Source organism: Oryctolagus cuniculus, chromosome 7 (assembly GCF_964237555.1).
Source record: "Oryctolagus cuniculus chromosome 7, mOryCun1.1, whole genome shotgun sequence".
NCBI lineage: Eukaryota > Metazoa > Chordata > Mammalia > Lagomorpha > Leporidae > Oryctolagus > Oryctolagus cuniculus.
Genome location: NC_091438.1, coordinates 84,491,891 through 84,515,675, shown reverse-complemented (window position 1 = coordinate 84,515,675; position 23,785 = coordinate 84,491,891). Strand labels below are relative to the sequence as shown.

General features: G+C 40.5%; 1 long non-coding RNA gene across 1 annotated transcript in view; it reads right to left on the bottom strand.

The window, feature by feature from the left end:
* Positions 1-74: 74 nt before the first annotated feature.
* LOC138850620 (uncharacterized) overlaps positions 75-23,785 on the bottom strand; it is a 94,733-nt gene continuing 71,022 nt past the window's right edge. Inside the window, exons 3-4 of the long non-coding RNA XR_011390598.1 lie at positions 4,694-4,921; positions 75-1,874 (exon numbers count right to left, since the gene is read on the bottom strand). This is a non-coding gene — a long non-coding RNA (uncharacterized lncRNA). The remainder of the gene's footprint in view (positions 1,875-4,693; positions 4,922-23,785) is intronic.

Below are 23,785 nucleotides of genomic sequence, written 5' to 3'. Positions count from 1 at the left end.
AGTAGAGTAGCCAGGACTTGAGCCAGTGTTCATATGGGATGTTGGTGCTGCAGGAGGCAGCTTAACCCGCTATGCCACAGCACCAGCCCCAAAATTGTCCATTTGAGTAGTAAAAATACAAATTATGACTTAACAGGTAAAGATACTACCTGGGACACCAGCATTCCATATGGGCACTTTTCGTGCCCAGCTGCATCACTTCTGATCCAAAAATCCCTGCTAGTCTGCCTGGAAAAAAAAGTAGAAGATGGCCCAAGTATTTAGGCCTCTGCCACCTACCTGGGAGAACCAAATGAAGCTCCTGCCTCCTGGTTTCAGTCTGGTACAGCCTTGGCTGTTGTAGACACTTTAGGAGTAAATCAACAGATGGAAGACCTCTTTCTTTCTCTCTGTCTCTCCCTCTCTTTCTGTAACCCTTTCAAATAATAAATAAATCTGTGAGAAACAAAAAGAAACAAAACAATGGGAAAAATGAATTTTGTCTTGGCACTATTCAGTATAAATTGATATTTTATTCACCCAAAGTTTCCAAACATACACTATAATAGCTCAGTTCATATTTACTGCAACTCATGTACATGGGAGATACTAGTAATGTGTATCTCATACCTTAATTTCTTTTTTTTTTTTTTTGACAGGCAGAGTGGACAGTGAGAGAGAGAGAGAGAGACAGAGAGAAAGGTCCTGCTTTGCCGTTGGTTCACCCTTCAATGGCCGCCGCAGCCAGCGCTCTGTGGCCAGTGCACCACGCCGATCAGAAGGCAGGAGCCAGGTGCTTCTCCCGGTCTCCCATGGGGTGCAGGGCCCAAGCACATGGACCATCCTCCACTGCCCTCCCGGGCCACAGCAGAGAGCTGGCCTGGAAGAGGGGCAACCGGGACAGAATCCAGTGCCCCGACCGGGACTAGAACCTGGTGTGCCAGCGCTGCAGGCGGAGGATTAGTCTATTGAACCGTGGCGCCGGCCTGTCATACCTTAATTTCAATCTAGGTTTTTGCCCCACCATGAAAATAATCATTCTAAATGTAGGCATATGTAGGTGCACAAAGTGAGAACAGGATCTATTTAAAACTGAAAGAATAAACACATTCATGAATGAGTGTGGGCCACTCCACACAGAGAAATAACTGTCATAAGTGGGCCAGAGGATTGCTGAAAGAGAGAGAAGGGAAAAAAATCCAGAATAGCACCCCCAACTGTGATCAGGGATGAAAAAGAGGGCTCTAGTCCATTCTCAGCCTCTTTGATGGGTTGGGGGATGGTGCTTTAATTAAATAAACAAATGTGGATAAGGAACTTAGATGTGTGGTTCTGGATGAGACACAGGTGCATCCTGAAAAGGTGGGTGTTTTAGATTGACAGATAAAGAGATAATGTCATATTGCAGGGTTGGAAATAATTCTAGCTTACCTAGTCCTAACTGATTGCTTGTGTGTTCACACCATATAACTACCAAAAAAGAAACATGCTTAACACTTACCCAACCATATTTTTCCTGAGTTCAGTTCAATTTAAATATATATCAGTTTTCCTTTAAAAAGCCATACCTACCCATATACTTTTTTCTTTCCTCATAGGAAAGAATTATTGACTATTATTACCCATTAATTTTATTTTCAGATGAAGAAAGAAAACTAAATATATTAAAAACTGACAACTTTAATTCATCATGCAGAGTCACAGCTTAGGGGTCACAACCATATTGATGAATGAGACCGATTCAAGGGAATGCAGGTTGAGAAGAGTAGATCCATATAATAGGCCATGTCTATATGTTTACCATAGGTCCAAGTTTATTAGCATATGTTCTTCAATCGTCAGTTTCCTTACTTGACAGAGAGAATGGTACCTCCATAATGTAGCAACCAGAGGAACTGGAAAGGAATCAAAGAACAGAGCCACACATTTACATCTTTGCCTCATATAGCCTTGGCAGGAATTGTTTGCAGACTTGCAAGTAAACTAAAATGAAAGCCACATAAACTGAGTTCAGGGCTCACTGTTAACCATCTTTCAATACAGACCAGCTTTTTGGCATAATCAATTTAGTACAATTAATAGAGTTGGCAAAAGGGCCTTGTATTTTAAAACTGGAAGTGGTACAATGAGGTTTCACGTCACCTGATTTAGAATGGCTTTCATACAGAAATCAACAAACAACAAATGCTGGCAAGGATGTGGGGAAAAATGTACCCTAATCCACTGTTGGTAGGAATGTAAACTGGTACACTCATTATGGAAAACAATATAGAGATACCTCAGAAATCTGAATATAGACCTACCATATGACCCAGCCATCTTACTCCTGGGAATTTACGTAAGGGAAATGAAATCAGCATATGAAAGAGCTATCTGTACCTCCATGTTTACTATAACTCAATTTGCAATAGTAAAGACATGGAATCAACCCAAATGCCCATCAACTGAAGACTGGATAAGGAAATTACAGGATATGTACACTATGAATACTACAAGCAGAAGAATTAAAGGAAGGAAAGAAGGAGGGAGGAAGGGAGGGAGGAAGAAAGGAAGGGAGAATCCATTCATTTGCAACAAAATGGATGAATCTGAAAAACATCATACTTAGTGAAAAAAGCCAGTCCCAAAGGGACAAATACTATATGTTCTCCCTGTTCTGTGATAACTAATAGAGCACCTAAAAGGCTAAAAGGCAGCCTGTGGGAGTGAAATTGACACTTTGAGAAGCAATGACTTTGAATAGCCCTTGTTTTGACTGTTGAGGAACAGGTTTGTTTTTTTTCCCCCCATACTATTTGTTGAACTCTTTACTTAACATGGAGTTAATCATGTGTGTGTGTATAAAGTTAACTGAAAATATATCTTAGTAAAAAAACAAGAGTTAAAATAAGAGAGGGGAGAGGAAGGGGGATGGGAGTGTGGGTGGGAGGGAAGGCACAGTAGAATGAATCACCATGATCCTGAAGTTGTAATCGTGAAATGTATGAAGTTTATAACTGTAAGGCAGTATAGTTTTACATACATTCCTATGGACTTACTTCTAAGGGTACAGTTTAAAAACTTGCCATGGGGCCCCAAGTCCCCTTAAGCTGGGTGGTAAAAGCAGCATTTTAAGCATTATCGAATCATATGGATAGGATTTAGTGTTAAAGTGATCATGTAAATAGGACTAAGTGTTTAGTAATAGTAATAGATAGAGTTAAAAAGGAGTGAAGCAGTCCATACTGCAGACTCAGAGAATGATAATCACCTTAAGTAATACCCTGACCTCAGAAACAGTCCTTAAGGCTTTCTGGTCTGGCTGAAAAGCCATGGGAACATTTCAGGCATGGAAAGCCAAGACACTGTGGCAAAAATGTTCAACATGAGGGACCTCTGTGGGTGAGACCCCAGTGGAAATAAGTGACCATCAAAGAAGGATATACTTTTCTCTGAAGAGAAGAAACAATCTCCACTTTGCTCATGGCCTTGTCAAAATACTGAAGGAGTTTGTGGATCCAAAGGCTTCCATATCCTAGGCAGTTTATGTCAAGAGCTTCAGGTGATCACTGACGTCATACATAAGAGTGTTAATTGTTAAATTAACAATAGGAGTAATTGTGCACTAACTTCTTATGCAGGACCTTTGTCCTCAAAGAATTCTATTATGAGACTTAATAGTAAAATTTGTTCTCAAAAAACTACTTCATTTTAGTGTAATAAGTAATAATGTCTCAAAAGTTATAGTCACATCTAAGTGCTTGCAAAAGATGTATCATTCTTGGGTTCTTTTTTAAAATAATTAAGTTTATCAAAAATAAAAGAAAAAGAAGTGAAATTAACTTCAAAATGCAATGACTGAGAACAGTCTTGACTTCTTTTTCTTTTTACTCTTTTTCTTTTTTCTTTTTATTCTTTTTCTTTTTCTTTTTTATACAAAGTGTTGAACTCTACCTAGAATAGAGTCAATCTTCTATATATAAAGTTAGTTAAAAATATAACTTAGTAAAAAACAAGACTGGGAACAGGAGAGTAAAGAGGAAGAAGGGTGGGAATGTGGGTAGGAGGGTGGGTACGGTGGAAGAATTACTATGTTCCTAAAGTTATATTTATTTTTTCAAGATTTATTTATTTATTTGAAAGGCAGAGTTAGAGAGAGGCAGAGAGAGAGAGAGACAGAGAGAGTTCTTCCACCTTCTGGTTCACTCCTCAGAAGGCTGCAACAGCCGGAGCTAGGCCAATCCAAAGCCAAGAGCCGAGAGCTTCTAGATTTTCCACGTGGGTGCAGAGGCCCAAGGACTTGGGCCATCTTCTACTGCTTTCCCAGGCCATAGCAGAGAGCTGGATCGGAAGTAGAGCAGCCAGGACACGAGCTGGCACCCATATGGGATGTCAGCTTTGCAGGCAGTGGCTTTACTTGCTACACCACAGCACCAGACCCCTAAAGTTGTATTTATGAAATGCAGGCAAATAAATAAAAACAAAAAAACTGGAAGTGGTAAAAGACCAAGGAAGAGGCAATAAGCAAGAGATTCCTGGTTACTGAGAAGACGTGACTGACTCTCACAACATTTAGAAAATAAGCTGTGCAACAGGGCATTTGGGGACTATGGTGTTGAGACATAAAGTCAAGTGACTCTGCTAATTCCTCTTGCAGGCTGGCACCTGTCAGCCACTGGAATACACAAGTCTACACAGAGAAAATTTAGAAAAGAGGTAAGTGTTGGACACCTACCTTTTACTCAGAGTGGGATGAAGGCCTGAAATTTTGTGTACACAGCAGTCAGACTTTCCCTGGGTCTTTTCCTCCGACTTGATCCATTGCTCTGGAGGCAAAGACTACTGGCCTAGTTGTCTCCTTCTCTGATGCTCCTATGAAGTAGCTATGCTCCAGTGTGTTCCAACAGTGTGTTCCCCAGGTCAGGCTCTGATGTATTTATATTCCCAGGTCTGCATCAGGTAGCTAATTATGATTTAGTAAAAATCAGAAAAAATATAACTAAATGGTTACCATTGTTATAGTCACGACAGGCTACACAATTTATGTTGCCCAGTACAAAATGAAAATGATAAGCCCTTGTCTAAAAATTGTTAAGAATTTTAAGACAGAAATAGCAAAGCATTACACTTAGATCAGGACTTTTTAAAACACAGAGCTTCATGCAACTTCAAAGATTTCATGGTCACAAAGACAGCCCTGGGTGTAATCCAGGACACACTAGTGATGGTACCTGAAATACGGAGTCCCTGCTTGGGCTGTGCATGAAAGTCACACGGTACCATTCAGAGTTGAATCATAGGTCTAGCAAACCGTGAAATAATACCGAGTTTGGAGCGGGTAAGCTTGGGCCAATTGCCTCTGACAGGGAATCTTGCTACAGAAAGGAATCTAGCTTTCCCAGTAAGGAAGAAAGGAAGTCCTATGTAGAACAGGACAACCCCTGTCCCAAACACAGAAACTAATGTCTATAAAGTTCCTGAATTAAAAAAAAAAAAAAGCCTATATCAGCAACTATCCAAAAGGATGCTACCAGGAGATAACCAGACTACAGTGTCACAAACTGAGCATCTGCCCTCAGGGTTCTACTTAATCTGTACTACTGAGTGATGATTCACAGTCACAGTCTCAGTTGGCCAGCCAGGACTGAGGGAACTGCCTTCATATGCTCCTGTTAGTGCTCCTAGTAGTTGCTAGATGAACATGCTCCATGATATCAGCATAAAATAGGACTATGAAGAGCACAGCTCAACACAGCACCGCAGCCAAAAAGAAAAGTGTGGTAGCTAAACTAAGAATGGTTTCCAAAGATTCATTCCCAATACCTGGTCTTCACTTGCTCTGATGAACACAACATAGCTGACCATTTTTGTATTCCTGGGAACCTTAACTTACCTTGTCAAAATTCAGCTTTGTTAAAGGAAATCATGCAAGAATAAAATAAAATGATTGTTGTTTTAAGCTCCTACATTTTGGGAAGTTTGCTCCACAGCACTAGATTACAAAGCAACCAATGACCTTATTAGTCAAAATCCCACCAGGGAAGCAGAGCCACTAAGAATATTTAATAAATATTAAAAGAGTTTTAGGATGGGGAAGTACAGCACTAAAGTAAGGAATTGAAGAATTAGAAAAAAATCAATAAACCTGCCTAAAACATTGTTGTTGGGGTTCAGTGTTGGATGCTGGTTTCTAGGCATGACGAGAAAGTGGAGTGGGACAACAAGGGCAGTTGCTATAGAAGTCTGAGAACAACCATTGCCTCTGCCTGGCTAAACCTCTATGGGTTTGTTGCTAAGATTCCTGTGGTGGGCCAGGGACCACTGTGGGTCAGCATGGCCAGCCTTTCAGGAAGGAGAGTCAGACATGGAATAGAGAATAGCAAGTTGGCCCAACTTTGTCTCGTCCCCTCTTATCTTCTCAGTTACGGTTGCTGTTTTACTACTGCCTTTCAATTTCAAGCAAATTAAGCTTTTGACTAACTCTAACCCAAAATCATATGGATTCTGGAGGATGTAGTTGAAATTTATCCAAATTACCTCACTAAAGCCATGAAAGTATGCAACAGTGACATGTTGGACATGTTGTGGAATAAGAAGGAATTTTCCTATGTAGTAGTAAGTAGAGCCTACTGCCAGCCCAATAAAAAATGCAACAACCTAGAATTTATGAAATGGTGTGGCCACAAAGGTTTCAGTGGCTACAGAATTTCTAGTCCATCCCCATGAAGAATTGTGGAAGTATGAGGCACAATATTCTGAACAAATATTTCTCTCTCTCTCTCTCTCTCTCTTTTTTTTTTTTTTTTTTTTTTTTTTTTTGGACAAGCAGAGTGGACAGTGAGAAAGACAGAGAGACAGAGAGAAAGGTCTTCCTTTCTACAGCCAGTGCGCTGTAGCCGGAGCACCACGCTGATCCGAAGCCAGAAGCCAGGAACTTCTCCTGGTCTCCCATGCGGGTGCAAGGCCCAAGGACTTGGGCCATCCTCCACTGCACTCCCGGGCCACAGCAGAGAGCTGGACAGGAAGAGGAGTGACCAGGACAGAATCTGGCGCCCCGACCAGGACTAGAACCTGGTGTGCTGGTGCTGCAGGCGGAGGATTAGCCTATGGAGCTGTGGCACCGGCCACAAATATTTCTCAAAAAAGACAAACAAGTAGTCAACAGATATATGAAAAAATGTTCAACACCATTAATCCTCAAGGAAGTGCAAGTCAAAACCATAATGAAATATCACCTCACATCTGTCAGAATGACTATTATCAAATGATGAAAGATCACGTATGTTGATGAAGGGGTAGAGAAAAGTAAATCCTTATACACTTTTGGTGAGAATGTAAATTAGTATAGCCATTATGAAAAACAGTGTAGAGGTTACCTGAAAAATTAAAAAGAGAACCATAATTCAGCATTTCTATTATTGAATATTTATATATAGGAAAGGAAATCAGTGCATCAAAGAGACATCTGCACTCATGTTTATTGCAGTATTATTCACAAAACCTAAAGTCTAAGTGCCCCTCAATAGATAAATGGATAAGAAAACCATGTTATTATGTATAATGGTATAACTTCAGCCTTAAAAAAAAAAAAAGAATGAAATCCTATAATTTGAAACAACATAGATGAACCTGAAAGACATTATGTTGAGTGAAATAATCCAGGCAAAGAAAAAAAAAGGCTTTGTGATCTCACCCATATATGGGAACTAAAATGTTGAACTCAGGTGTTATAGGCAAAAGTTTCTTAATTTTTATACCAAGTTTTTGCCACCACAGAGATAAGAATTCAAAGCAGTGGCATAGATATAGTACACAAGTAAGAGCAGTATACATTTATTTTTTTTTAGTTTTTTTTCTTTTTTTTTAACTTTTATTTAATGAATATAGATTTCCAAAGTACAGCTTATGGACTACATTGGCTTCCCCCCCACCCCCCGATGACTTCCCTCCCACCCGCAACCCTCCCCTTTCCCGCTCTCCCCTTCCATTCATATCACGATTCATTTTCAATTTTCTATATATACAGAAGATCAGTTTAGTATACATTAAGTAAAGATTTCAACAGTTTGCACCCACATAGAAACACAAAGTGAAAAATACTGTTTGAGTACTCGTTATAGCATTAAATCTCAATGTACAGCACATTAAGGACAGAGATCCTACATGAGGAGTAAGTGCACAGAAGAGCAGTATACATTTAAAACAGAGAGAGAGAGAGAGAATATACATTCATGCATGAGGGTGGACAACCCCACGTGGAGGAAGACTCATCATGAGTGGGCCAGACAGCTACCCATGAGGAAAGAGCAAAGAGTCTAGAGAAGGATCCATAAACATGGTCTCGAACAAAAAGAGGCTGCTCCCATGTTACAGTCCCGTTTATGATACAGGAGATACTGCCCTAACTGAATATACAGAGTGGAGCTTAGTACACATGAGGATTTCTGGGAATTTCAAGGAGCCTCCATGTGAAGCTTAACTTCCGTGTGGCCATCATGGCATCTCCTCCTTCCTGGTCCCAGATAAGACACAGATGCATCATAATAAAGTGGGAGTAATGGATTAGCATGCAAGGGGGTGAAGTTACAATGCAGCGTTACACAGAAATTGTGAAAAAAAACTCTTAGAGCATTATTTATTTTGACCAAACTCTCTGTCTAGTTCCCTCACATCCATGGTAGCAGAGAGTAGAATGGTTGTTACCAGAGGTGAGGGAGTAGAGGGAATTGGGAGGGTTCAAGAAATAAAAACATGAGTTAGGAGGACTAAATTCAAGATCTTTACAGTGTACCATATGACATAGTTAATACGGGGGATTATTGAAGATTTCTAAGTAAGTAGTTTTCAAGTACTTTAAACATGAAATAAATATAGTTATATATCATTTAATGATGGCAGTACTTTCTGAGAAATGCATCCGTAGGCAGTTTCATCATTGTGTGAACATCAGACCATGCACATACACAAACTAAGACAACAATAACTTTACTAGGTGATACGACTCTGTAACCAGCATTACATATGCAGTCTGTTGTTGATTGAGATGTATGCTGGACACAATAGTATATGAGGTAAAATATGTTATTTACCTTAGTTTAACCATTCATCATGGTGTACATGTATCAAAACATCATGTTGCACAACATAAATATATACAATTTAACTTTTCAAATTAAAAAAAAGTTAGGAAACATAGGTCTTAATGGATGTTAGAGCCTAGCATAAAGACAGATTTTGAACAAATCACAAGAAATAAATAAGAACACAAACGCTTCTGAGCTTGTTCGGTTTTGCAGTCTTCTATGAGACCCATACTATTCAAAACTGTGCCTACCATTTATATTCATATTCTCCAAGTGCTTGCAGATATTGCCTGCAACATGGGATCCTTGCTCTTGGGTGAAGAAAGTATTTTAAATACCCATCAGGATCCTCTTTGCCCAAAGTCAATATGCAAGCAAACAGCTGAGAACAATAGGTATATGCATTTCAGATGCCAAAATGTAAAAACTGTTAGCCAAATTTACTTAGAGTAAGTGAGAGGCTCTGGCTTGGCCAAAGATACAGTTACCATCCACCAGCCTCAAACACCTCACAATATAAGAATAGGATGAGGAAAAGGCATTTGGCATATTGGTTAACACATGGCATGGGATGCTCACATTCAATATCTGGAGTGCCTCATTCCAGTCCCAGCAAATCTGTTTCTGATCCAACTTCCTTCTAATGCACACACTGAGAGGCAGCAGATAGTGGCTCAACTAACCAAGTGCAAGACCTGGATCAAGTGCCAAGCTCCTGGTTTCAGACTGGCACAGTCTTGGCTGTTGCAAGCATTTGGGAGTGAACCAGCAAGCGAAAGGTCTCTTTTTCTCTCTCTCCTTCTCACCCTCCATTTCAAATAAAATAATTTGCAAAATAAAAAAAATAAGGAAAGGACTAAGAAATAAATTGACCTTTTAGGGAAGTATCATATTATAAAAGAAAGTGCCCTAGAAAAATGTAAATATCAATGGGATTCCAAGATGGCTGGACAGGGAAAATACGTGCTGTGTTTGACCAGGGGCAACTACCAGAAGAAAAGCTGAGAAAGTGCATTCCCAGGGGAGAGTTGGACAGAAGTTTACAATGGTAATTCTACAAAATAAAGGTTGACACCATAGAGTAGCATGGAAGGTGCTGACATGCAGCACTGAGTGGAGGCCCTACACATTACACCTGAAACCAGGTACTAGAGGAGATGCCAGCATCTGAAACCAAAGTGAGAGTAGACTGTAGCCTCCCATACTACTGGTGATGTTGCCTGGGAGAGTACCTTGCAGACCACACAGATTTTGAAAATATCCATAAGCCATACCATGGTGCTGGAAACACATCTAATACAGTGAAAGAAAAGCATATTTCTTTTTCCCCATCACCCAACAAAGGCACCCAGCAAGCAGAAGGGAGAAGGGACAATTTGATACCAGTAGGGGCTGTGGTGGAAATCATGCATGTGTGTGTGATCTGGGGATTTTAATAGAGGGAAAAATTCACAATCACCACGGTCTTTCAGTCTAGCTAGGAACATTGACTGGGGCTGCACACCCACATAGGGCTATAAGGTGCATCTATCCTCTCAATTTATCAAAGGCTCTGGGCCTCAAACTTCCAGTAAGAAACACTTCTCAGCCAGCGCCACGGCTCACTAAGCTAATCCTCCACCTGCAGCGCCGGCACCCCAGGTTCTAAACCTGATTGGGACGCCGGATTCTGTCCTAGTTGCTCCTCTTCCAGTCCAGCTCTCTGCTGTGGCCCAGGAGTGCAGTGGAGGATGGCCCAGGTCCTTGGGCCCTGCACCTGCATGGGAGACCAGGAGGAGGCACCGGGCTCCTGGCTTCGGATTGGCACAGCACGCCAGCCTCAACATGCGGCCATAGCGGCCACTTGGGGGGTGAACCAATGGAAAAAGGAAGACCTTTATCTCTGTCTCTCTCACTGTCTAACTCTGCCTGTCCAAAAAAAAAATAAATGAACAAATAAAAAATAAAAAATAAGAAGCACTCCTCATCAACAAAGATACATGCAGAATGAAAGTGAAAGGATGAAAAAAGATATTCCATGCACAAAGCAAAAACAAGCAGGAGTAGCCATCCTATTATCAGAGAAAATAGACTCTAACACAAAAACTGTTAAAAGACACACAGAAGGGCATTGTGATTAAGGGAGAAATTCAACAGGAAGACGTGACCATGAGAAATGTATATGTACCTGATTCAAGGGTTCCTGGTGATTTAAAGCAAATATTAATGGATCTAGAGAGAAACATGGACTCCAAAATAATAGAGATGGGGGACTTTAACATCCCACTTTCAAGAATGGACAGATCAACAAGGAAACAACAGAGATACTCTACACTATGGAACAAATGCACTTACTGATAGCTGCAGAACATTTCATCCCACAGTTGAAGATTACACATTCTTTTCATCAGTGAATGGAACTTTCTCTAGGATAGACCATATTCAAGGATGTAAAACAAGTCTCAGCAAATTAAAAAACAATTGAAATTATACCATGTTTCTTTCCTGACCACAATGGAATGAAGCTGGAAATTAACAACTTGAAAATCTCTAGAAAATATGAAAACACATGGAACAAAACTCTCCAGAAAGAACAATGGGTTGTAGAAGAAATTAAAAGGGAAATCAAAAAATTCCTGGAAACAAATGAAGATGAGAATAAACATGAAAATTTGGGGGATACAGCAAAAAAGAGTATTAAGAAGGAAGTTTATAGCAATTAGTGTCTACATCAAGAAACTGAAAAGTACCAAAGTATCATCTCAAGGACCTGGAAAAACAACAATAAACCAAACCCAAAAGTGGTAAGGGAGAAGAAATAATTAAAATTAGAGAAGAAATAATCAAAATTGAAACAAAAAAATCATTGAAATGGAAAGCTGCTTTTCACAAAAAGTAATAAAACTGATATATCATAGGCCCGAATAAACAAAAAAGAGAGGGAGAACACCCAAATCAATAAAAACAGAGATGGAAAAAGAAATGTAACAATGAATTAAATGGAAATAAAAAGAACATCAGGAATTACTACAAAAAGCTGTATGCCAACAAATTCAAAAATCCAGAAGAAATGGATTATTCCTTGACAAATATAATCTACTAAAATCGAGTCCTGAAGACATAGAAAACCTGGAAAGACCAACAACCAAGATTGAGATTGAATCAGTAATAAGAACCCCCAACAAAGAAATCCCCAGAAATCAATACACATATCTACCACCAAGTGACATTTGACAAAGGAGCTAAAATTAATCCCTGGAGATAGAACAGTCTCTAGTCTCTTCAACAAATGGTGCTGGAAAATTGGATCTCTGCATGCATAAGTATGAAATAGCATTCCTTATATAAATATCAAATCAAGATGGATCAAGGATCTAAATCTATGACTGATACCATCAAATTACTAGAAGAGAATCTGGGAGAAACTGTGGAAGACCATTGACATAGGCAAAAACCTCTTGGAAAATATGCCAGCAGTACAGGCAATCAAAGCAAGAAGAGACAAATGGGATTATATCAAGCTAAGCAGCTTGTTTCATTGCAAAGGAAACACTCAAATAAGTGAATAGGCAATTGAAAGAATGGGAGAAAATATATGCAAACTATGAAACTGATAAAGGATTAATACCCAGAATCTATAAAGAGCTCAAGAAATTCAACAACAACAACAAAATAAAACAACAAACAACCCAGTTAAGAAATGGGCAAAGGACTTGAACAGGCATTTTTCAGAGGAAATTCAAATGGCCTACACGCACATGAAAAAATGCTCTGGATCACTAGACATCAAAGAATAGCAAATCAGAACCACAGTGAGGTTTCATCTTGCTCTAGTTAGTATGGCTCTTATACAGAATTCAAGAAACAATAAATGCTGGCCAGGATGTGAGGGAAAGGGTGCCCTAATCAACTGTTGGTGAGAATGTAAACTAGTACAGCCATAATATAGTGGTACATACATAGAGATAATGCAGAAACTTGAAATAGATATACCATATGACCCAGCTATCCCACTCCTGGGAATTTACCCAAAGGAATATAACCAACATATGAAACAGTTATCTGTACCCCCATGTTTATTGCAGCTCAGTTCACAATAGCTAAGATATGGAATCAACGCAGATTTCCATCAACTGATGCCTGGATGAAGAAAATGTGATATATGTATACTATGGAATACCACTCAACTATAAAAAAGAATGAAATCCTGTCTTTCACAATAAAATGTATGTAACTAAAAAACATTATGCTTAGTGAAATAAGCGTCACAAAAATACATACACCATATGTTTTCCCTGATTTATGGTAACTAATAGAGTACAAAAATATGAGAGAGTACCAAAAAATAATGAACAAAACTGACACTTTGGATTCAATGGTTGTTTACAGCCCTTGTCTCTACTGTTGATGGACAGTGTTTTCTTCTTGTTGTTATTTGTTGAATTCTCTTCTTAGTGTAGGGTTAATCTTCTGAGTATAAAATAAACTAGAAAGAGATCAGTGCAAAAATTAAAAGAAAGAATAGAAAAAGGAATGAGGAGGGAGGGTGGGAGAATGGGTTTGAGGGAGGTTAAGGTGGGAAGTATCACTAAAAACTTCTAAATCTGTATATATTAAATACATGAAATTTTTCCCCTTAAAAAATCTAAAAAGTATAAATCTCAGGAGGCCATATAAACTCTTGGCGAAAAGAGTTTTGAGTGCTGCTAAGAATGAAAATATGAGCAGGGGAGATAGACAGAAGCCTGCATGCAGTAAAGATTCTGTGTACACTTGATACAACAAAGACCAAAATTTCTTACTGATAGAGTAGACACTGTAGAAGGTGGCTGGGATGAATCCATTTGAGATCTCCTTTACTAAGGGATTTTGCAGAGGGATGAGCCTGCCTAGGCACATTCAAGAGCCTAATAGAGAACCAGTTTCCAGGCACCTACTACCTCAGTGTGGTCTGAAATCACACCACAGCTGGACAGGCTTGGAGGAGACATTGCCTTTTCTCTCTCCCCAAGATCCAAGCCAAATACCCCTCAGAAAAGGGAGAAGCAATTAATTGAGACTGAGGGCACACATCTCCTCTCCTATTTCAAGGCCTTAGGAAAGTAATTCTAGCTGAGTCAGAGGAAGAGAAAGAGGAGAACTTAAGCACCAATGAAACATGAAAGTTTTAAAACAAACAAGTATAGGTTTCAATCACCAAACCAAGATAATTTTAATGTTAAAAAGTATGATAGTAATGTGCTTGGCCGAAATATCACTAATTGAAATTGCTACCCACTAAAGTGGGGGGACCTCATCACAACAAAGCTAGTAACAGCTACTGGAAAAAGGATTATTTCTTCATGCTTATATGCAAATGAGTTGAGATTATTTAATAAACTGACTTCATAGCACTCATATTCAATAAATAATATAACTCCATAAACCCACTGATATACAGAGACTACTACTCTCTGGACATAAATTCCTGCCTTTCTGCTTCTTTCACCCATGTATAAAACACATGTGCTCATCTTACCAGCATCCATTCTCCCTCCTTAATGCAAAGATCTACTCACCCCACACTGGACTTTGAGGCAAGCCCTCAACTTTACTTCCAGTCTTTTCCCCCTACTTGTATTTCTGGTGGTCTCTGTGGCTTCGTTACTTGAATTGAACCAATTTACTTCTATTTCTGTCACTTATCTTCACATAATCCTCTTATCTGTAACTCTGCTTTTCAAACAAATAAATAATTTTTAATAAAAGAATACTTAGCATTCCTCCCTTATCCCACCCTTCTACTCTCTCTCTTCAGGGCCCTGTGCTTTTCTCTAAAAAGCTCACTGTAAACTTGTAGAGAGTAGGAAGGGCTTCCGTCAAGCACATAAAAAAGTGCTTTGGGGCTGAGAACACTCTCCAAATAGTAAGAATGGAGAATGGGGCCTAACAAAGGAGTGATCTATTCTGTTGAGGTTTGGGAGGGGACCCAAGGGAGGTAATTAATTAATCCACATCATTAATAATTAATCCATATAATTAATCCACAACATTCAACCTCAAAGGTTTAACTGTATCTTATGTGAAGGCCATTATATTAGTTATTGACATCTGGGCAGAAAGCTGATGCTACAGGAGAGAATGAGATAATCTTTTCAAAGAGGGGGCCGGCGTTGTTGTGCAGCAGGTTAAAAACCTGGTCTGCGGTGCCAGCATCCATATGGGCACCAGTTCTAGTTCCAGCTGCTCCCCTTCCTACCCAGCTCTCTGCTATGGCTGGGAAAGCAGTAGAAGATAGCCTAAGTCCTTGAACCCCTGCACCCATGTGGTAGACCCAGAAGAAGCTCTTTGCTCCTGGCTTTAGATCAGCCTAGCTCTTGCCCTTGCAACCACTAGGGGAGTGAACCAGCGATGGAAGACCTCTCTCTCTCTGCCTTTGCCTCTGCCTCTCTGTAATTCTGCTTTTCAAATAAATAAACAAGTCTTTAAAAAATATTTTCAAAGAAAGAAAAATATTGGCAGCTAGGAATACTATATACAGCAAAGACAACCTTCAGAGACAAAGGGAATCAAAACTTCCATGACAAGCAAAACTAGGATTTCATCACCAGACGGGCTCTACAGGAAATGCATAGGGAACCCAACATTAGACGTGAGAAGCTGGTTAACTACCACTAGGAGAAGTAGACATCTTAACAGTACTGTGTAGTCACTGGGCCCTTGCCTTCACTTCCTCAGCTCATTTGGAAGCATTCCCACTGGACCACAGCTTCAGACAGTCAAAGACTGCATTTTGCCTAACATCTGTTGCTGTTTTAGATCCTTGACCTTTGTCAAGAGTGCCATACTCTCTTCAGCCTTTTTAGCTTCTATCTTCAGTCTTGTTTGCCTTCTGACCATGTGCCCTGCCTTTAAATCCATTCCTAATTCCTCCCTTGGGTCCCCTCCCAAACCTCAACAGAATAGATCACTCCTTTGTTAGGCCCCATTCTCCATTCTTACTATTTGGAGAGTGTTCTCAGCCCCAAAGCACTTTTTTATGTGCTTGACGGAAGCCCTTCCTACTCTCTACAAGTTTACAGTGAGCTTTTTAGAGAAAAGCACAGGGCCCTGAAGAGAGAGAGTAGAAGGGTGGGATAAGGGAGGAATGCTAAGTATTCTTTTATTAAAAATTATTTATTTGCTTGAAAAGCAGAGTTACAGACAGAAAGAGGGAGAGACAGAGAGTTCTTCCATCAGTACCTTCACTCCACAAATGGCCACAATGGCCAGAGCTGAGCAGATCTAAAGCCAGGAGCCTCTTCAGGGTCTCCCATGCAGGTACAGGGGACCAAGCACTTGGACCATCTTCTAGTGCTTTCCCAGGTTGTCATCAGGGAGCTGGATCCAAGTGAAGCAGCTGAGACTTGAACTGGCACCCATATGGGATGGCTTTCCACAGACAAAGGCCCAAACTACTACACCACAGTGTAGGCCTCAAGTGCTGAGTATTCTAACAAACACACACACACACACACACACTCTTGTGCTCGATTCCTTACCCTCTGCATCCAATGAGTCACAAAGTCCTGCCAATCTTAGTATCTCAAAAAGCCTTCACCCTGGGGCTGGCATTGTGGCGTAGCCAGTAAAGTCCTCACCTGGGATGCCAGTTCAAATCCTAGCTTCTCTACTTTTGATCAAGCTCCATGCTAATGGCCTGGGGAAAACAGTGCAGGATGACCCAGATGCTTGGGCCACCCATGTGGGTGACCCAAAAGAAGCTCATGGCTTAGGCCTGAACCAGCACTGGTTTTTGTGGCCATCTGGGGTGTGAATCAGCAAATGGAAGATCCATCTCTCACAAATAAATAAATAAATAAGTCATTTTAAAAAGCCTCCCAGGGCCGGCACTATGGTGCAGTGGGTTAATGCCCTGGCCTGAAGTGCCAGCATCCCATATGGGCACTGGTTCGAGACCCGGCTGCTCCACTTCTGATGCAGCTCTCTGCTATGGTCTGGGAAAGCAATGGAAGATGGCCCAAGTCCTTGGGCCCCTGCACCTGCGTGGGAGACCTGGAAGAAGCTCCTGGCTCCTGGCTTCGGATTGGCATAGCTCTGGCCATTGCGGCCAATTGGGGAATGAACCAGCAGATGGAAGAGCTCTCTCTCTCTCTCTCTCTCTCTCTCTCTCCCTCTGCTCTCTCTGTGTAACTCTGACTTCCAAATAAATAAATAAATCTTTAATTTAAAAAAAAAAGCCTTCACCCATCTCTAGCTCTAGATCAGGTCCCAAGATTTCTTATCTATATTCCCTACAAACCTTTTTTCCAAACAGCCACTGCAAACCATTGTCAAGGTTGTGGCCTGCCTGAGGGCACCCAACCATGAGGAGAGAGGTGATGACGTTGATGGTACTGAAAGTTTGGTTCCTGTCCCTGTTACTAAACTGAAATAATGTTGACAAAGTTTTGGGGTAGATGAAAGAGAACAATATTTAATCTGTTGACATATGAGAGGGTAGCAGACCTCTGGGTCTAAAGGACTAAATAGTGAAAAGAGGCTTTTGGGGGGATTCTAAAGAGGCTACAAGGAAGGGGATGCTGGAATGGTAAAATCACAAAAGAGCTTCAGGTCTCAAACTTGTCATCACTGACAATACATTCCTTCTCCATTTGTCATGATGGTCCCTGAGATCCACCTACTATGCAGACCAGGTCCTCCTGTTCTGTAGAAGAAGAAGTTGAGATGAGAAATGAGACTACTTCTTCTTTTGAAAAGACTTATTTATTTGAAAGGTAGGGTTACAGAGAGAGAGAGAGAGAGAGATCTTCCATCTGCTGGTTCACTGCCCAAATGACTTCAACAGCTGGAGCTGGGCTGATCTAAAGCCAGGAGCCAGGAGCTTCTTCCAGGTCCCCTAGGTGTGTGCTGGGGCCCAAGTACTTGGCCTGTCTTCCACTGCCTTCCCAGGCACATAAGCAGAGAGCTGGATCAGAAGTGGAGCAGCCATGACTCGGACAGAAGCCCATATATGATGCCAGCACCGCAGGTGGTGGCTTTACCTGCTAAGCCACAATGTTGGCCCCAGGAACAAGGCAATTTTTGCCTTAGGACATGGGCAAGAGGGATGCCATCAGTCCAGCTCTAAAGCATAAACTTCCCATTTTTACATTTCAATAGTAAAAATTGTCTGCTTATATTATTCTATACCTAGTTTTAAGGGTGGTTGGAGGAGTCCGGGTCTGAAATACAGCCCAACACAGCTCCCAGGATCAGGGTTGAATGGACACTAGTTGATCATTTGTGTGCCCAGAGAGGCATACTTTTGATTTACAAGTTGCTTATCCGATTACACAAGACTTCAGTGCTAGCAACACAGGCCTATTTCAAATCACTATTCACCTCGCAACCAACATCTTGTCAAGTGCAAATGCGACCCTGTCACTCTTCTTTTTAAAGGCTTCTAATGACTCTCCATTGTACTCAAAGGGAGGCTAAGCCCCATGATATGACTGATAATGCCGTTCATGTTCTCTCAGTTTGCCTCTCCAATCTCAGGTCTCACAACTTCTCACTTTACATGAAGGCTAAACCCACCTGACCCCCTCCAGTTCTCTAAATACATCATGGGAGCTCTCAGCTGGTATGTGAGAGCTCATATTCATTTCCCACGAAAGCACCCCTTTCTCTACTCTCCCTCAACTTCCATACCCTGCTGTCACCTGGATAATTCATGTTCATGCTCAGGTCCTAAAACAGGTGTCACCCCTGCTGGGAAGCATTCCCCAATTCCCTCAACGTCCTTCTCCCACCAGGTCGAGGTCCTCTCACCTCACCTGATTCTTTAATTGCCATTTACCTACCCTTATTTCCCTGTTCCCCTGTAATTGTGAGATCACATACATCAGTATATCTTCAAATCCTGTCCCATGCTTAAGTAACACTTACTCAACTACATCACAGACTATGTCTTCTCTGAATGTCAGTTGTCATGAATCAATGCCACAGCTGACAAAAGATCACAAAAAGAAACTGGTAACAACCTGATCATCATAGCATAAGCTTCAGGGAGGAAATATTATACCTTTAAATGAAATGCTTAGTCATTCCATTTAGACGTAGTTGAATTTAGATTCAGGGAAGTGACCTTGAAGTATATCCTCAATGTGATCTAAGGTCTCTGTTTCATTAATCCTCCAACTACCCTGGTACACAAGATGCCAATAGTCCAGATCAATCCAAATGGAGTCACTCACGTAAGTGAAGCAAATAAATTGCCACACATACCAGTTTTTCCTGAAAACAGGAGATTAACAAAAACAAATTAGAAGGAGGACCAATGTACCGAATCAGCGTATGAGGAAGTCTCCACTCCTTTACCCCTTGTGAGAAGAGAACCACCGTAACCTGGTGTCCACTAATCCCTTTTGTGTTTTATTCTATTTTCTTGCTTCCTCCTGATAAAAACCAACCATTTTGACATGCCTGGGCAAACATTCATTCTGTTTTATAATATGAGATAATCCCCAATTCTGGACTGAAAAGTGATGCCTGTTAGGAATTTGGAAAACATTATGCTGAGTGAAATAAGCCAATCCCAAAGGGACAAATACCACTTGTTCTCCCTGATAGGTGACAACTAACTGAGCACCAAAAAGGAAACCTGTTAAAGTGAAATGAACACTAGGAGAAACGGTGACTCGATCAGCCCTTGCCCTGACTGTTGATGAACAGCTTAATATGTTATCCCTCTTAGTATTTTTTGTTTGTTTGTTCTACTTAATACTTTTGGTTGAATACTGTAATCAATACACAATTCTTCTTAAGTGCTGAAACTTAACTGAAAAGTGATCACTGTTAAATATAAGAGTGGGAATAAGAGAGGGAAGAGATGTGCAATTTGGGACATGCTCAAGCTGACTTACCTCAAACGGTAAAGTTAGAAACATACCAGGGGATTCCAATTCAATCCCATCAAGGTGGCATGTACCAATGCCATCTCACTAGTCCAAGTGATCAATTTCAGTTCACAACTGATCACACTGATAGGTCTAAGAGTCAAAGGGATCACACAAACAAGACTAGTGTCTGCTAATACTAACTGATAGAATCAAAAAGGGAGGAACGATCCAACATGGCAAGTGGGATACACAGCGGACTCATAGAATGGCAGATGTCCTAAATAGCACCTGGCCTCAGAATCAGCCCTTAAGGCAGTGGGATCTGGCTGAAGAGCCCATGAGAGTATTTTAGGCATGGAAAGCCAAGACACTCTGGCAAAAAAAAAAGAAAGATCTCTGCAAGTGAGATCCCAATAGAAAGAACGGGGCTATCAAAGAAGGAGATACCTTTCTCTGAAGGGAGGAGAGAACTTCCACTTTGACTATGACCCTGTCTGAATAAGATCGAAGTCGGCGAACTCAAAAGGCTTCCATAGCCTTGGCAACTCATGACTAGAGCCTAGGGAGATTACTGATGCCATAAACAAGAGTGTCAATTTGTTAAGTCAACAACAGGAGTCACTGTGCACTTATTCCTCATGTAGGATCTTTGTCCTTAGTGTGCTGTACATTGAGATTTAATGCTATAACTAGTACTCAAACAGTATTTTTCACTTTATGTTTCTGTGTGGGAGCAAACTGTTAAAATCTTTACTTAATGTATGCTAAACTGATCTTCTGTATATAAAGAGAATCGAAAATGAATCTTGATGTGAATGGAAGGGGAGAGGGAGTGGGAAAGGGGAGGGTTGCGGGTGGGAGGGACATTATGGGGGGGGGAAGCCATTGTAATCCATAAGCTGTACTTTGGAAATTTATATTCATTAAATAAAAGTTAAAAATAAAAAAAAATAAAAAATCAATAAAACTGCAATAACATAAAATTACAAATAAAATAAAATTTCAAAAAGACCTTTAACTTTGTTCTAACTTTGTCTTTAGACACCTTTAATCTCTCTTTGGTTTGTTTCAAATTTTATAAGAACTTTTGCTATTGAATACCCTCAAAATTGGTTGGCATATTTGCATATTTGCTATCGAATTCCAAATCTCACCTGGCATACAGTAAGCCAATATCTGACACTGCAAGGAGAGCAAGGAACAAGGAGCCAAGCAGTTGTCACTTAATTTCTGGACACCCTGAGGGAGCAGTGAATCTAATGGTTTAAAGTTGGAGACGAGCTGTGAGTGATAAGCTTAGGTGTGGGTTTCTGAGTGGTCCTCAGCATCCGTGGCCTTTATTTGATTGGACAGCAACAGAAGATCAGCAGGTTCTTTATTTTCGTAAAGGTTTATTTATTTATTTGAAAGACAGTTACAGAGATGCAGAGGCAGAGAGAGAAAGAGAGAGAGGTCTTCCATCCGCTAGTTCATTCCCCAGATGGCCGCAATGTCCAGAACTGCGCCAATCCAAAGCCAGGAGCCAGGAGATTTTTCCACGTCTCCAACAAGGGTGCAGGGGCCCAAACACTTGGGCCATCTTCCACTGCATCCGAGGCCATAGCAGAGAGCTCTATGGGAAGTAGAGCAGTGGGACTCAAATTGGCACCCATATGGGATGCCAGCACTGCAGGAAGTGACCTCATCTACAACACCACAGCACTGGCCCCCAGCAAGTTCTTCTGAAGCTGTTGTGATGACAAGGTTGGCTCCAGCCATCTGGGGCCTCTGGAGCAGATTGGGTATTACCTTGTCTTGCTCAGGGCTTGAAGTTCTCATAAATATCTCAATCAGAGTCAGGCACCAGGAGCTTAGCTATAGCAGTGATAAATGAATTTCTTTTTTTTTTTTTAAGATTTATTTATTTATTTGAAAGAGTTACACAGAGAAGGAGAGGCACTGGGGGAGGGGGGTTCTATCCGTTGGTTTGTTGGTTCACTCCCCAATTGACCTCAACGGCCGGAACTGCGCCAATCTGAAGCCAGGAGCTTCTTCCGGGTCTCCCACACAGGTGCAGGGGTCCAAGGCCTTGGGCCATCTTGTACTGCTTTCCCAAGCCACAGCAGAGAGCTGGATCAGAAGTGGAGGAGCAGAGTCTCGAACCGGTGCCCACATGGGATGCCAGCACTGCAGGTGGCAGCTTTAACCACTATGCCACAGTGCCAGCCCTGATAAGTGAATTTCAAAGCCTACAATTTGAAGTCCTACAGAGACAGCCCAACCTATGTACTAGTTGCCTAATTCAGTAATTTGCTCTCTTTTTAAAATTTTTATTTTATTTATTTGAAAGGCAGAGAATCAGGGAGGGAAGGATGAAAGGAGGTGGAAAGAGAGAGAGAGAGAGAGAGAGAGAGAGAGAATCTTCCGTCTATTGATTCACTCCCAAAATAACCACAAAAGCCAGGGCTAGGCCAGGCTGAAGCCACGAGCCAGGAGATTCATCTGGGCCTCCCACATGGGTGCAGGGGCCCAAGGACTTTCACCATCTTCCACTGCTTTCCCAGGCACATTAGCAGGGAGCTGGGTCAGAAGTGGAGCATTTGGGACTCCAACCAGAGGCCATATGGAATGCTGGCCATTTGGGGAGCATCTATCTACCTGACTACCTATCATCTATCTCTCCTTCTTTCTGTCATTCTACCTTTCAAATAAATAAAAAAATAAAAGTCCCTGAGAGGTGAAATGTTCTGACTGAGGGGCAGAAAACAGCTGACTGAGGGAAAGCCAGTGCAACATTTTCTACCTGTCTGTATCTATCTACCTATCTATCAATCATCTGTCTCTCCCTCTTTCTGTTATTCTACCTTTCAAATAAATAAATAAATAATTTTTTAAAAAGAAGTTTATTTTGGTTCAAAAAAATGTTGAAATCCATGCATATGGTTGGAGTTGGTCCTCTGTATATAAAGTCAAACTAGAAATGAACCATAATGAAGAAGGAGATGGGAGAGGGAGAGGGAGGGGGGATGGGAATAGGGGGGAGGTATGGGGGATAGAACCAGTTTATTCCTAAACTTGTATCTATGAAAAAAATGCATTCATTAAATAAAAAAAAGAAATCCATGCAAATGGAAGGATCTTCAAAAATTTCTTGAAAAATGTGTATTATGAAAAACTATGTACATGATTTCAATTTTTGCACCAAAAGAATTTCTTTTAATTCTATATTTCTCACACATACTTTGAACCCCAATTATATTTTCAGGCACCTAAGGCAGTACTGATTAAATAATAATATTAGTAATTGTTACATAATGAATTTTCACTTTGTGTTAAGCAATTTAAACATGTCATTTCATCTGAATATCACTATAATTATATATAATCTTTGATTGTGTTTTTTTAATCACCAAGAACCAATTTTTACCCATTGGAGATGCTGTCATCTCCTTGAGAGGGCAATTTAAGATAAGACAGTGAGGCAGAAAGATTAAGTAATTGGTTCAAGAATATAGGTGAAGAAAAAACAATAAAAGTTGGATAAATAGAACAATAAATGAAAGTTGGGTGGATAGATTGAAAGGATGAATGATACAAGAAGAATTTTACATTTCCTGGCCTGAAGGAGGCTCACAGATTAATTATGTTGCACAAGTCAAATGCCTAAAGACCAGTCTATTTGGGCTAGAAATATGCTAGAAATGTTTTACATATATTACATGTTGAAGAATTCAAAAAAAACTCAATTTTATAGTATTACATAATGTCATATAATATGATATGTTCATTGTGAAAATAATAAAGATTAGTAGTTATTTAAAATCTAAATATTTGCTGCAGAAAATTATACAATATATATTCTTAAATATTTATATCATATTATTAAAATTTCTAGAGAAAAAATAGGACACTTGAATTATGATC